Here is a 14,053-nt window from a genome sequence, read left to right on the forward strand (position 1 = left end):
ATTAGTATTATTACCCAGTCATGCTGGATATGAGCTGGTGGAAGACAAATCCCCCAAGGATCAGTATAGAATAATGGAATCATAGAATTGTGGAGTTGGAAGGGACCCTAAGGGTCATCTAGCCCAACCCCCTGCATTGCAGAAATCTCAACTAAAGCATCCCTGACAGACGACCATCCTACCTCTGTTTAAAAACCACCAAGGAAGGAGAGACCATCACCTTCCAAGGGACACCATTCTACTGATGAACAGCTCTTACTGTCAGAAAGCTTTTTTCTGATGTTTAGTGTTGGAGCCTGTGCTTTTTAACTTGTTCATATATGATCTAGAATTGGGGGTGAGCAGTGGTTGAGATAGACACGCTTGCTTCCTCAAGATTGCTGTTGTTGTTGGAAGATGTTGCTGGCATCCATCTGTCTCATAGGGTAGTGAGAAGGAAAAGGGGGTTGCTGGGCACTCAAGAAAGAGAATTCTAAACTGGGTGAATGAAACAGGTGGTAAAATGGCAAATGCAATTGTATGTGAGCAAGAGTATAAGCAATGCATGTAGGCACAATATATATATATCCCTTTTCACATATACATGAATGGGGTCTGGTGGTGACTCACCAGGAATGAGACCTTGGGCTTGCAGTGGGCAATTCCGTGCAAATGTGGACCCAGTGTGCAACAGCTGGGGGGGATCATTAGGACAGGAATTGAAAATAAAATTGCCCATATCATAACTCCTTTATTCAACTCTTTGGTGTGGCCACACTTGGAATACTGCCCAGTTCTGCTTGCCCCATCTCACAAAGGATATTGTGGAGATGGAAACGTTCAGAGACAGGAACAAAAAATGATCAAGGGGCTGAAGCCAAGTTCCTTTTCTGAGGAGAAGTTATGATGTTTGGAACTTTTTTAGTTTGGGAAACAAAGTTAAGGCGAAAACATGAGAGAGGTGACTAAGATAATGAACTATGTGAAAACACTGCCCAGAGAAAGGTGTTCCCCCCGCCCCGCTCACTCATAAGGCTAGAAATTGGAGCAACCCAATGAAGACGAATGTTTGGAGATTCAGGGAAGAAAAACAGAAATACTTCTTCAAGCGGTGCATAGGGAAGCTGTGGCACTCACTCCCAGAGGATGCAGGGAAGACCACCAACTGGGATGGCTTTTGAAATATACTCAGAGTCGCAAAGTGATTTCATGCTCTTTATTCAGCTCATAGTGGTGAGGAGGAATGAATGCAAGTCCCCTCAAAGTATCTGCTTTATATACATTATTTACACAATGGGCTGCACCAGTGGCGTAGCGTGGGGGGTGCAGGGGGGGCCGGCTGCACCGGGCACAACATCTGGGGGAGCACGCTCGCACTCGCAGCTCTCTACCCCTACCTCGCTCACTCACTCTCTCTCACTGCAGTGCTGGCTGTGCGAATCCGATCCGAGCCGCTGGGTCGCCGCCCACTGTGGAGGGGGTGGGTGCCAGGCGTGCGGTGCAGAGAGAAAGCGAGGGACTATCTGGGGGAGGGACAGTGCAGCGGCCGCCCAGCACAGCGCTGAGCGCGGGAGAGAACCGCACCAGACCAGACCAGGCAGCAGCAAGAAGCTGGCAGCTGCGGCAGGTTAGGGGGCGCAAATTACTTGCCTTGCCCCGGGTGCTGACAACCCACGCCATGTCGCTGGGCTGCACATGATTGGCTAATTCTGGAATTCTACTGTATGCCAATCAGGTTGTGGATTCACTTATATCTGGAGCTTGATTGGGTGGTTCCTGCCAACCAGTCATACTGCTGCATTGTTCTAGGACCAATCAGATTGCTGCATTCTGAATCCTATTGTTCTAGGACCAATCAGGCTGCTGCAATTTGGATCCTATTGTTCTAGGACCAATCAGACTGCTGCAGTTTGGATCCTATTCAACTCAGTACATAACAGCTTTAAAAGAGGATTAGACAAATTCATGGAGGAGACAGCTACCAATGGCTACTGCCCATGATGGGTTTAGTCTCGTTCTGCTGCCAGAGGCAGTATGCCTCTGAATGTCATTTGTTGAGAATCAGAAGTGGGGAGAGTGGCTGCTTACTGGCTGCCCATTGGCCTGCACTGTGAGAATCGGATGCATGGAACACTAGACAAGGGTTCTTCCAGGTGAGAATCTTGCCCCTTTAATATATTATTGTTGTTGTTTAGTCGTTTAGTCATGTCCGACTCTTTATGACCCCATGGACCAGAGCACGCCAGGCACTCCTGTCTTCCACTGCCTCCCGCAGTTTGGTCAAACTCATGCTGGTATCTTCGAGAACACTATCCAACCATCTCGTCCTCTGTCGCCCCCTTCTCCTTGTGCCCTCCATCTTCCCCAACATCAGGGTCTTTTCCAGGGAGTCTTCTCTTCTCATGAGGTGGCCAAAGTATTGGAGCCTCAGCTTCAGGACCTGTCCTTCCAGTGAGCACTCAGGGCTGATTTCCTTCAGAATGGAGAGGTTTGATCTTCTTGCAGTCCAGGGGGGAAGGAAGGGGGGGAAGGTGGTCAGGAAATTCAATGTGTTTCCTGCTTTGAGCCTGCAGCCTCAAGATAAGATAAACACAGCTTTAGAGAAGGACAAAAGAACGCCCCTCTCTTCCTTAAATCTTTCTTAAGATTTTTTTTTTAAGTCCCGCTGGATCAGGCCAATAATAGCTCATTTAGTCCAGCACCCTGTTCTCACAGTGGCCAACTAGATGCCTCTGGCAAGCCTTGTGATTTCCAGAAACTGGCGTTCAGAAACTGGCATTCAGAGGCTGCAGTGGAAACTGAACACAGCCATATAAGATTCAGGTAGGTAGCCAGGTTGGTCTGACGCTGTCAAAATAAATAAATAAAAACAAGAAAATTGTCCAGTAGCAATTACAGCCATATAAGTTTGTCTAAACTCCTTTGAAGCCATATGAGCTGATGGGTTTCTGTAGTGCTTTTTTCTGGGGGGGACGCAGGGGTAAGCATACCTCTAAACATTTTGTGGATCGAAGTTTGGCCTCACTGAGGGGCAGTATTTCAATATGAGTAGGAAAATGACAGTACCCCTAAACGTTTTTTTTAAAAGAAAAAAAAGCACCGGGTTTCTGCACGCGCTTCACTCATTTCTGAGCCACGGATGCATCCGATCTCAATAGACAAAAAGGATAGCAAATACATATAAATATATTTATATGTATTTGTTTAAAGCAAAATAAAAGTATATAATAATAATTAAAAATGGATAGCAAAAAGGAAATAGCAACGCCTTCCCACAAAGTGGAATCGCTGACCACGGAGCCAAAGAATTCGAAGCATTTCTGGGAGTCAAGATTAACAAGGCATTTTTGCAGACATGAGCTTTTGCGCGTTTCAGCTCCTTTCCTCAGAACAAAAAAAGGCTATTTAAGTAGGCGTGGAAACTGGAGGGAAGCTAGGCGTGGAATAGGAGCTTCCCAAATGCCTTGCCTAGTTGGCATGTTAGCAAATAAGCAGAGATAAGAGAGAACCGGCTCTCTGGAGAATGACTGGCCTGCTAGTCCCAGACATCTGGAGGGGGCGGGCTGCTCCCATCCCGGGGAGGAGCAAAGGAAATTGAAGTTGCCTCCTATCGCCGTATCTGCTGCTTGTTTTCCTGCGGTTTTGCTCCGGGCGCCGGAGAAGCGTCACGTGGGCTCGATCATTTTCTGCCTCCTGCTTCGTCATGGTAAGTGTTTTTGCCATGACGCTTCTCAGTGTCGCAGTTTGCTGTTAACGGATCGAACATGGCAGCTGGAACCCTGGAGAGCCACTGAACTTAGGTGACTCATCACAAGGTCCTGCCTCTCACCCTTCAGCGCCCAGGCGAGGTATACTCAAAAGAGATTCCTCCGGGGTAAGCTGCTGCTGGCACTTTCTCTCCAGTCCTCCTCGCCCGGTCGTTTTTTTTGGGTCTGCATAAAAGGCGGATCTACACGGATCCTCATGGATCCTCCACTTTTTAAAAATTAATTCCAACAAATGCAGTGTCAAATCACACCTAGAAGGCACGCCTACAAACTGGACTATAAAAAACGTGGATCCAACACTTTGCCGCGCTGCAGTACCATAAAAACATGGATCCGAGGCACGGATCCTCATGAATTCATATGATTTTTATATTGAAACAAAATAAAAACACCATGCTACTGTAGACCACATCTTAGTCTGTAGGAGGAACCAAAAAAATCACGCATCCACTGTTTCGTGGTGCCGCAATGGCGCAAAAACATGGTTAAAAAACACGGATCCTCATGAATCCTCATGATTTTTGCACTAGATCAGCCCAAACTCACTTTCAAATTACACATCATGTCCAGGGGCACAACATCCACCACAGAAATCACGGATCCATGGCTTCCTGGCCATACCATGGCACAAAAACGTGGTTTTCAAGAACAGATCCTCATGGATCCTCACACTTTTTGCATTGGACCAACCCAAACTCACTGTCAAATCACACATCATAGCCAGGGGCACAACCTACACCACAAAAAACTCAGATCCACGCCTGCCTGACCACGCCCTGGCCCAAAAACGTGGTTCCGAAGCACGGATCCTCATGAATCCTTATGATTTTTGCACTAGATCAACCCAAAGTCACCATCAGATCAAACATCATGGCCATGGGCACAGCATCCACCACAAAAATCACGGATCCACGGCTTCCTGGCGAAACCGTGGCCCAAAAACGTGGTTTTCAAGAACAGATCCTCATGGATCCTCACACTTTTTGCATTGGACCAACCCAAACTCACTGTCAAATCACACATCATAGCCAGGGGCACAACCTACACCACAAAAAACTCAGATCCACGCCTGCCTGACCACGCCCTGGCCCAAAAACGTGGTTCCGAAGCACGGATCCTCATGAATCCTTATGATTTTTGCACTAGATCAACCCAAAGTCACCATCAGATCAAACATCATGGCCATGGGCACAGCATCCACCACAAAAATCACGGATCCACGGCTTCCTGGCGAAACCGTGGCCCAAAAACGTGGTTTTCAAGAACGGATCTTCATGGATCCTCACGCTTTTTGCATCGGGCCACCCCAAACTCACCATCAAATCACACATCATGTCCAGGGGCACAGCCTGCACCACAAAAATCACGGATCCACGGCTTCCTGACCATACCGTGGCCCAAAAACGTGGTTTTGAAGCACGGATCCTCATGGATCCTCACGCTTTTTGCATCGGGCCACCCCAAACTCACCGTCAAATCACACATCATGTCCAGAGGCACAGCCTGCACCACAAAAATCACGGATCCACGGCTTCCTGACCATACCGTGGCCCAAAAACGTGGTTTTGAAGCACGGATCCTCATGGGTCCTCATGCTTTTTGCATTGGGCCACCCCAAACTCACCGTCAAATCACACATCATGTCCAGGGGCACTGCCTGCACCACAGAAAACTCGGATCCACGGCTTCCTGGCCAATCCAAGGCCCAAAAACGTGGTTTTGAAGCACGGATCCTCATGGATCCTCACGCTTTTTGCATTGGGCCAACCCAAACTCACTGTCAAATCACACATCATGTCCAGGGGCACAGCCTGCACCACAAAAAACTCGGATCCACGGCTTCCTGGCCACTCCAAGGCCCAAAAACGTGGTTTTGAAGCACGGATCCTCATGGATCCTCACGCTTTTTGCATTGGGCCAACCCAAACTCACCGTCAAATCACACATCATTCGCAGGGGCACAGCCTGCACCACAAAAAACTCGGATCCACGGCTTCCTGGCCACTCCAAGGCCCAAAAACGTGGTTTTGAAGCACGGATCCTCATGGATCCTCACGCTTTTTGCATTGGGCCACCCCAAACTCACTGTCAAATCACACATCATGTCCAGGGGCACTGCCTGCACCACAAAAAACTCGGATCCACGGCTTCCTGGCCACTCCAAGGCCCAAAAACGTGGTTTTGAAGCACGGATCCTCATGGATCCTCACGCTTTTTGCATTGGGCCAACCCAAACTCACCGTCAAATCACACATCATTCCCAGGGGCACAGTCTGCACCACAAAAAACTCGGATCCACGGCTTCCTGACCATACCGTGGCCCAAAAACGTGGTTTTAAAGCACGGATCCTCATGGATCCTCACGCTTTTTGCATTGGGCCAACCCAAACTCACTGTCAAATCACACATCATGTCCAGGGGCACTGCCTGCACCACAAAAAACTCGGATCCACGGCTTCCTGGCCACTCCAAGGCCCAAAAACGTGGTTCCGAAGCACGGATCCTCATGGATCCTCACGCTTTTTGCATTGGGCCACCCCAAACTCACTGTCAAATCACACATCATGTCCAGGGGCACAGCCTGCACCACAAAAATCATGGATCCATGGCTTCCTGGTCATACCGTGGCCCAAAAACGTGGTTTTGAAGCACGGATCCTCATGGATCCTCACTCTTTTTGCATTGGGCCAACCCAAACTCACTGTCAAATCACACATCATTCCCAGGGGCACAGCCTGCACCACAGAAAACTCGGATCCACGGCTTCCTGGCCACTCCATGGCCCAAAAACGTGGTTCCGAAGCACGGATCCTCATGGATCCTCACTCTTTTTGCATTGGGCCAACCCAAACTCACTGTCAAATCACACATCATGTCCAGGGGCACAGCCTGCACCACAAAAAACTTGGATCCACTGCTTCCTGGCAATGCCATGGCCCAAAAATGTGGTTTTGAAGCACGGATCCTCATGGATCCTCACGCTTTTTGCATTGGGCCACCCCAAACTCACCGTCAAATCACACATCATTCCCAGGGGCACAGCCTGCACCACAAAAAAATCGGATCCACGCCTGCCTGGCCACTCCATGGCCCAAAAACGTGGTTTTAAAGCACGGATCCTCATGGATCCTCACGCTTTTTGCATTGGGCCAACCCAAACTCACTGTCAAATCACACATCATTCCCAGGAGCACAGCCTGCACCACAGAAAACTCGGATCCACGGCTTCCTGGTCACTCCATGGCCCAAAAACGTGGTTCCGAAGCACGGATCCTCATGGATCCTCATGCTTTTTGCATTGGGCCACCCCAAACTCACTGTCAAATCACACATCATGTCCAGGGGCACAGCCTGCACCACAAAAAACTTGGATCCACTGCTTCCTGGCAATGCCATGGCCCAAAAATGTGGTTTTGAAGCACGGATCCTCATGGATCCTCACGCTTTTTGCATTGGGCCACCCCAAACTCACCGTCAAATCACACATCATTCCCAGGGGCACAGCCTGCACCACAAAAAAATCGGATCCACGCCTGCCTGGCCACTCCATGGCCCAAAAACGTGGTTTTAAAGCACGGATCCTCATGGATCCTCACGCTTTTTGCATTGGGCCAACCCAAACTCACTGTCAAATCACACATCATTCCCAGGAGCACAGCCTGCACCACAGAAAACTCGGATCCACGGCTTCCTGGTCACTCCATGGCCCAAAAACGTGGTTCCGAAGCACGGATCCTCATGGATCCTCACGCTTTTTGCATTGGGCCACCCCAAACTCACCGTCAAATCACACATCATTCCCAGGGGCACAGCCTGCACCACAAAAAAATCGGATCCACGCCTGCCTGGCCACTCCATGGCCCAAAAACGTGGTTTTAAAGCACGGATCCTCATGGATCCTCACTCTTTTTGCATTGGGCCAACCCAAACTCACTGTCAAATCACACATCATTCCCAGGGGCACAGCCTGCACCACAGAAAACTCGGATCCACGGCTTCCTGGTCACTCCATGGCCCAAAAACGTGGTTCCGAAGCACGGATCCTCATGGATCCTCACGCTTTTTGCATTGGGCCACCCCAAACTCACTGTCAAATCACACATCATGTCCAGGGGCACAGCCTGCACCACAAAAATCATGGATCCATGGCTTCCTGGTCATACCGTGGCCCAAAAACGTGGTTTTGAAGCACGGATCCTCATGGATCCTCACTCTTTTTGCATTGGGCCACCCCAAACTCACCGTCAAATCACACATCATGTCCAGGGGCACTGCCTGCACCACAGAAAACTCGGATCCACGGCTTCCTGGCCAATCCAAGGCCCAAAAACGTGGTTTTGAAGCACGGATCCTCATGGATCCTCACGCTTTTTGCATTGGGCCAACCCAAACTCACTGTCAAATCACACATCATGTCCAGGGGCACAGCCTGCACCACAAAAAACTCGGATCCACGGCTTCCTGGCCACTCCAAGGCCCAAAAACGTGGTTTTGAAGCACGGATCCTCATGGATCCTCACGCTTTTTGCATTGGGCCAACCCAAACTCACCGTCAAATCACACATCATTCGCAGGGGCACAGCCTGCACCACAAAAAACTCGGATCCACGGCTTCCTGGCCACTCCAAGGCCCAAAAACGTGGTTTTGAAGCACGGATCCTCATGGATCCTCACGCTTTTTGCATTGGGCCACCCCAAACTCACTGTCAAATCACACATCATGTCCAGGGGCACTGCCTGCACCACAAAAAACTCGGATCCACGGCTTCCTGGCCACTCCAAGGCCCAAAAACGTGGTTTTGAAGCACGGATCCTCATGGATCCTCACGCTTTTTGCATTGGGCCAACCCAAACTCACCGTCAAATCACACATCATTCCCAGGGGCACAGTCTGCACCACAAAAAACTCGGATCCACGGCTTCCTGACCATACCGTGGCCCAAAAACGTGGTTTTAAAGCACGGATCCTCATGGATCCTCACGCTTTTTGCATTGGGCCAACCCAAACTCACTGTCAAATCACACATCATGTCCAGGGGCACTGCCTGCACCACAAAAAACTCGGATCCACGGCTTCCTGGCCACTCCAAGGCCCAAAAACGTGGTTCCGAAGCACGGATCCTCATGGATCCTCACGCTTTTTGCATTGGGCCACCCCAAACTCACTGTCAAATCACACATCATGTCCAGGGGCACAGCCTGCACCACAAAAATCATGGATCCATGGCTTCCTGGTCATACCGTGGCCCAAAAACGTGGTTTTGAAGCACGGATCCTCATGGATCCTCACTCTTTTTGCATTGGGCCAACCCAAACTCACTGTCAAATCACACATCATTCCCAGGGGCACAGCCTGCACCACAGAAAACTCGGATCCACGGCTTCCTGGCCACTCCATGGCCCAAAAACGTGGTTCCGAAGCACGGATCCTCATGGATCCTCACTCTTTTTGCATTGGGCCAACCCAAACTCACTGTCAAATCACACATCATGTCCAGGGGCACAGCCTGCACCACAAAAAACTTGGATCCACTGCTTCCTGGCAATGCCATGGCCCAAAAACGTGGTTCCGAAGCACGGATCCTCATGGATCCTCACGCTTTTTGAATTGGGCCAACCCAAACTCACTGTCAAATCACACGTCATAGCCAGGAGCAGAGCCTGCACCATAAAAATTATGGATCCACGGCTTCCTGGAAGCGCCATGGCCCAAAAAGGTAGTTTTGAAGCACGGATCCTCAAGGATCCTCACTCTTTTCGCATTGGGGCTCCCCAAACTCACCATCAATTCACACATCATAGCCACGGGCACAACTCACAAATCATGAGTTGCACTACAAAAATCACAAAAATCCCCTTACTTGCACTGTTAATGTCACCACTGCAATATTATTATTAGAGCCGATAGGAGAATATATGACTACCGTATCTTTTGCTCTATAGGACAACTTTTTACCCTCCAAAAATTAAGGGGAAATGTGTGTGCGTCCTATGGAGTGAATGCAGGCTCCTTGGCTTCAGCGATAGCAACACGAAGCCTCCAAAGAGCAGAGGGAGTGCTCCCTCCACGCTCCAGAGGCTACGCGTTGCTTTCGCTGAAGCCTGGAGAGCGAGAGGGGTCGGTGCGCACCGACCCCTCTCGCTGTCCAGGCTTCAGGGATAGCCGCCTGAAGCCTTTGGAGCACAGCGCAAGTTCCTGCTGATCTCCGAAGGCTTGTGGTAAGCCGCCTGAAGCCTGGAGAACGAGAGGGGTCGGTGCACACCGATCCCTCTTGCTCTCCAGGCTTTGCTTCTCTGGAGAGGCACTGCACAATGTTTCCTCTCTGCGCAGCGCCCCTTCAGTGAAGCTGGAGGAGAAATGGAAGGGGCTCCGTTTCTCACCCCGCTTCGCTGAAGGGGCGCTGAGCGGAGAGGGGGAGAATTTTTTTTCCCTTGTTCTCCCCCTCCTATGGTTCGGTGCGTCCTATAGAGTGAAAAATACGGTATATATTGTACTAAGATATGGTTCATCTTCAAGAACAGATCAAATACATGCCAAAGTATTAAAGAGGAGAAAAAATATGAAACTGCTTACATACTGTCAACTAATATCCAGATTCAAGAAAGACTGTATGGCAAACATACAGTGAAAATCAGTGAAAAGATAGAATCTGAGTCCATCATAACAGAGTTCTACCTTCTGGGTAAAATTTATAAACTATTACTCAAATATGACACCAAGCCCGAACAAGCAAAACCTTATATGACAAAATGGATGCAAAAATTTTAAGAGCAGTTCACAGTAGAACAGTGAGAACAATTATGAATAAAGGAATAAAATTTACTGCAAATTAAGCCCTAAAACAAAATTGGTACAGTGGAACCTCGGGTTGCAGACATAACCCGTGACTGAGGCACGTCTGCAACCCACAGCATTCGCATCCTGAAGCGCCACGTCTGCACAGGCACTGGTGCAATTTGGCGCTTCTGCGCCTATGAAAGACCCAGTTCTCTGAGTGCATGTTCTGGAAGCTGGGCAATAGGGGCAGTACAGGATTCCTTTTGGTGTACTGACCTCCCCGCTGCACCAAGGATTCCCTGCCCGAGCTGCTTCAGGTCATCGCGGATGTTCTCCTGGAGATACCTAGTTTGGTTGTCCTAGGGGATTTTAACATCCATGCCAACATGACCTTACAAGGGGCTGCTTGGGACTTCGTGGAAAGCATGGCCTCCATGGGGCTGTCCCTGAATAAGTTTGGCCCAACTCATAGTCACGGACATGCCTTAGACCTAGTGTTCACCAATAGTGACATGGCTGATATGACACTAGGTAAAAGTGAAACAAAAGAAGTGCCATGGTCAGATCACTTCCTGGTGCAACTGGACTTCTCCGTGACCCTTCTCCTCTGCAGGGAGGTGGGACCAATGTGGATGGTCTGCCCCCGCCACTTAATGAATCCAAATGGTTTCCAGAGTGGTAGGGCATGCTTTATCCCATGTTGATGGCCTTTCAGCTGATTCCCTGGTGGCCCGCTGGAATGTGGAGTTGACCAGGGCTATCGACTGTCTGGCTCCGAAGCGCCCTCTCCGACTGCATGGAGCCCTGACAGCCCCGTGGTTTTCTTTGGAGCTGCGGGTGAGGAAACAATCGCTGAGACGGCTCGAGTGCCAGTGGCAGAAAACTCATTCAGAATTGGACCGGACACAGGTTAGAGCTCAATGTCGAGCCTACCAAGTGGCGATAGCAACGGCGAAGAAGACTTTCTTCACCGCCTCTATTGCATCTACAGAAAATAGTAGCAGGAGACTCTTTCAGGTGGTTTGCAATTTAATGGAACCACCTTTACCACCGGGGCCTTGTAAAGACCCCAAGACCTCCTGCAACGATTTTTCAAATTTTTATGCAGATAAAGTTGCTCATATTCGGAAGGAGGTAGACACCACCGTGGGAGCAGGGTCGGGGCGAGAGAGTGCTAGAGCCCTGTCTGGTCAAGTTGCATGGAATTAATTTCAATCCGTTACCCCCGAGAATGTGGACAGGCTGCTTGGATGCGTGAAACCAACCACCTGTCTCCTTGATCCTTGCCCATCCTGGCTAATAAAAGCAAGCCGGGAAGGGCTGGGCAATGGGCTTCGTGGGGTGGTGAATGCTTCCCTCTGTGAGGGGGCATTCCCAGACCAGCTGAAAGAGGCGGTCATTAAACCGCTTCTTAAAAAAACATCTTCAGACCCGGCCAGTATGGCCAACTATCGCCCAGCCTCAAATCTTCCATTCTTGGGCAAGGTGATTGAGCGGGTGGTTGCTGAACAACTCCAGGCACGCCTGGAGGATGCAGACCATTTGGATCCCTTCCAATTGGGATTCAGGTCTCCTCATGGGACTGAAACTGCCTTGGTCGCGACAATCGATCATAACATCCTTCTGGACCGTCTAGAGGAGCTGGGAGCTGAGGGCACTGTTATACAGTGGTTCTGCTCCTTCCTCCTGGGCTGTGTCCAGAAAGTTGTGGTGGGGGATGAGTGTTCAGACTTACTTGTGGGGTGCCTCAGGGTTCCGTCCTCCCCTCCATGCTTTTTAACATCTACAGGAAGCTGCTGGGAGAGATCATCAGGGGGTTTGGGCTTGGTGTCCATCAATATGCGGATGATACCCAACTCTACCTCTCTTTCAACTCAGAACCAGTGAAGGTGGTGAAGGTCCTGTGTGAGTGCTTGGAGGCGGTTGGAGGATGGATGGCAGCTAGTGGATTGAGGTTGAATCCTGACAATAATGAAGTTCTGTTCTTGGGGGACGGGGGTGGGCTGGTGTGAAGGACTCCCTGGTCCAGAATGGGGTAACTGTGCCCCTGAAGGGCCAGGTGCACAGCCTGGGAGTCATTTTGGACTCACAGCTGTCCATGGAGGTGCAGGTCAATTCTGTATCCAGGGCAGCTGTCTACCAGCTCCATCTGGTACACAGGCTGAGACCCTACCTGCCCGGAGACTGCCTCACTAGAGTGGTGCATGCTCTTGTTATCTTCCGCTTAGACTACTGCAATGTCCTCTACGTGGGGCTACCTTTGAAGGTGACCCAGAAACTACAACTAATCCAGAACGCAGCAGCTAGTCTGGTGACTGGGAGTGGCCACCAAGACCATATAACACATGTCCTGAAAGACTTACATTGGCTCCCAGTACATTTCTGAGCACAATTCAAAGTGTTGGTGCTGACCTTTAAAGCCCTAAACGGCCTCGATGCAGTATACCTGAAGGGGCATCTCCACGCCCATCACTCTGCCCAGACACTGATGTCCAGCACCGAGGGCCTTCTGGTGGTTCCCTCACTGTGAGAAGCAAAGTGACAAGGAACCAGGCAGAGGGCCTTCTTGGTTGTGGCGCCCGCCCTGTGGAATGTCCTCCCATTAGATGTCAAAGAGATAAACAACTACCTGACATTTAGAAGACATCTGACGACAGCCCTGTTTAGGGACGTTTTTAATGTGTGACTTTTTAATGTATTTTTATTTCATTTTTTGGGAAGCCACCCAGAGTGGCTGGGGAAACCCAGCCAGATGGGCAGGGTACAAATATATTTGTAGTAGTAGTAGTAGTAGTAGTAGTAGTAGTAGTACTTTGTAGGATTTGATAATCTTTATAGGTCTTTTAAATTTCTAATCTATCTATCTATCTATCTATCTATCTATCTATCTATCTATCTACCCTCCCCCGTTTCCCTTTCTGTACTTCCTTATCCTTATAAAATTGAATATATATATATTTTTAAAATTTACGGCTCCATATTCATTACCCAACCACCTATGCTGCTCATGGCCAGATCACTTTGGGGCACTGCCATGCTGTAAAAGGATTCTCATGAAGCACAGATCCCCATGGATCCTTAGGTTTTTTTATGTTTGGTCACCCTGAAATCACTATCAAATCACACATGATGTATATGACCACAGAACGAACCACAAAAACCACAGAGCACAGCCAAGGAACAAACACTATATTAAATACTTTAATCCTCATGGATCGGCATGATTGTTAAATGGACTCCACCAAATTATATTGTAAGATCACACCAATGTCCATGGAATGACCGAAATACAAACGCTATCTGAAATGGTTCTTCATTAGCAAGAACACTGAAATAAAATGACATTCATATTCATAGCTTCCACTGTGAAGAACTGCACCTGGAAATTTTTGACACTGCTAAACCTCAAGAATGTCCAAGGCAGAGATTGTGATGATCTTACCTGTGAATGTAAATTATCAAACCAACTAGATGGAGACCACCAAAGTAACCATGAAAAACAATCACCTGTCTTGCGTCAATTCAGCTA

The 14,053-nt window shown here is 49.2% G+C and overlaps 1 protein-coding gene across 1 annotated transcript in view; it reads right to left on the bottom strand.

Moving 5' to 3' along the window:
* The window catches only part of LOC310701040 (complement C4-A-like), a 338,535-nt gene that overhangs the window by 67,805 nt on the left and 256,677 nt on the right, over positions 1-14,053 (bottom strand). The window lies entirely within an intron of this gene.

Source organism: Podarcis liolepis (assembly GCF_965112155.1).
Source record: "Podarcis liolepis genome assembly, chromosome: 2".
NCBI classification, from domain to species: Eukaryota; Metazoa; Chordata; class Lepidosauria; order Squamata; family Lacertidae; genus Podarcis; species Podarcis liolepis.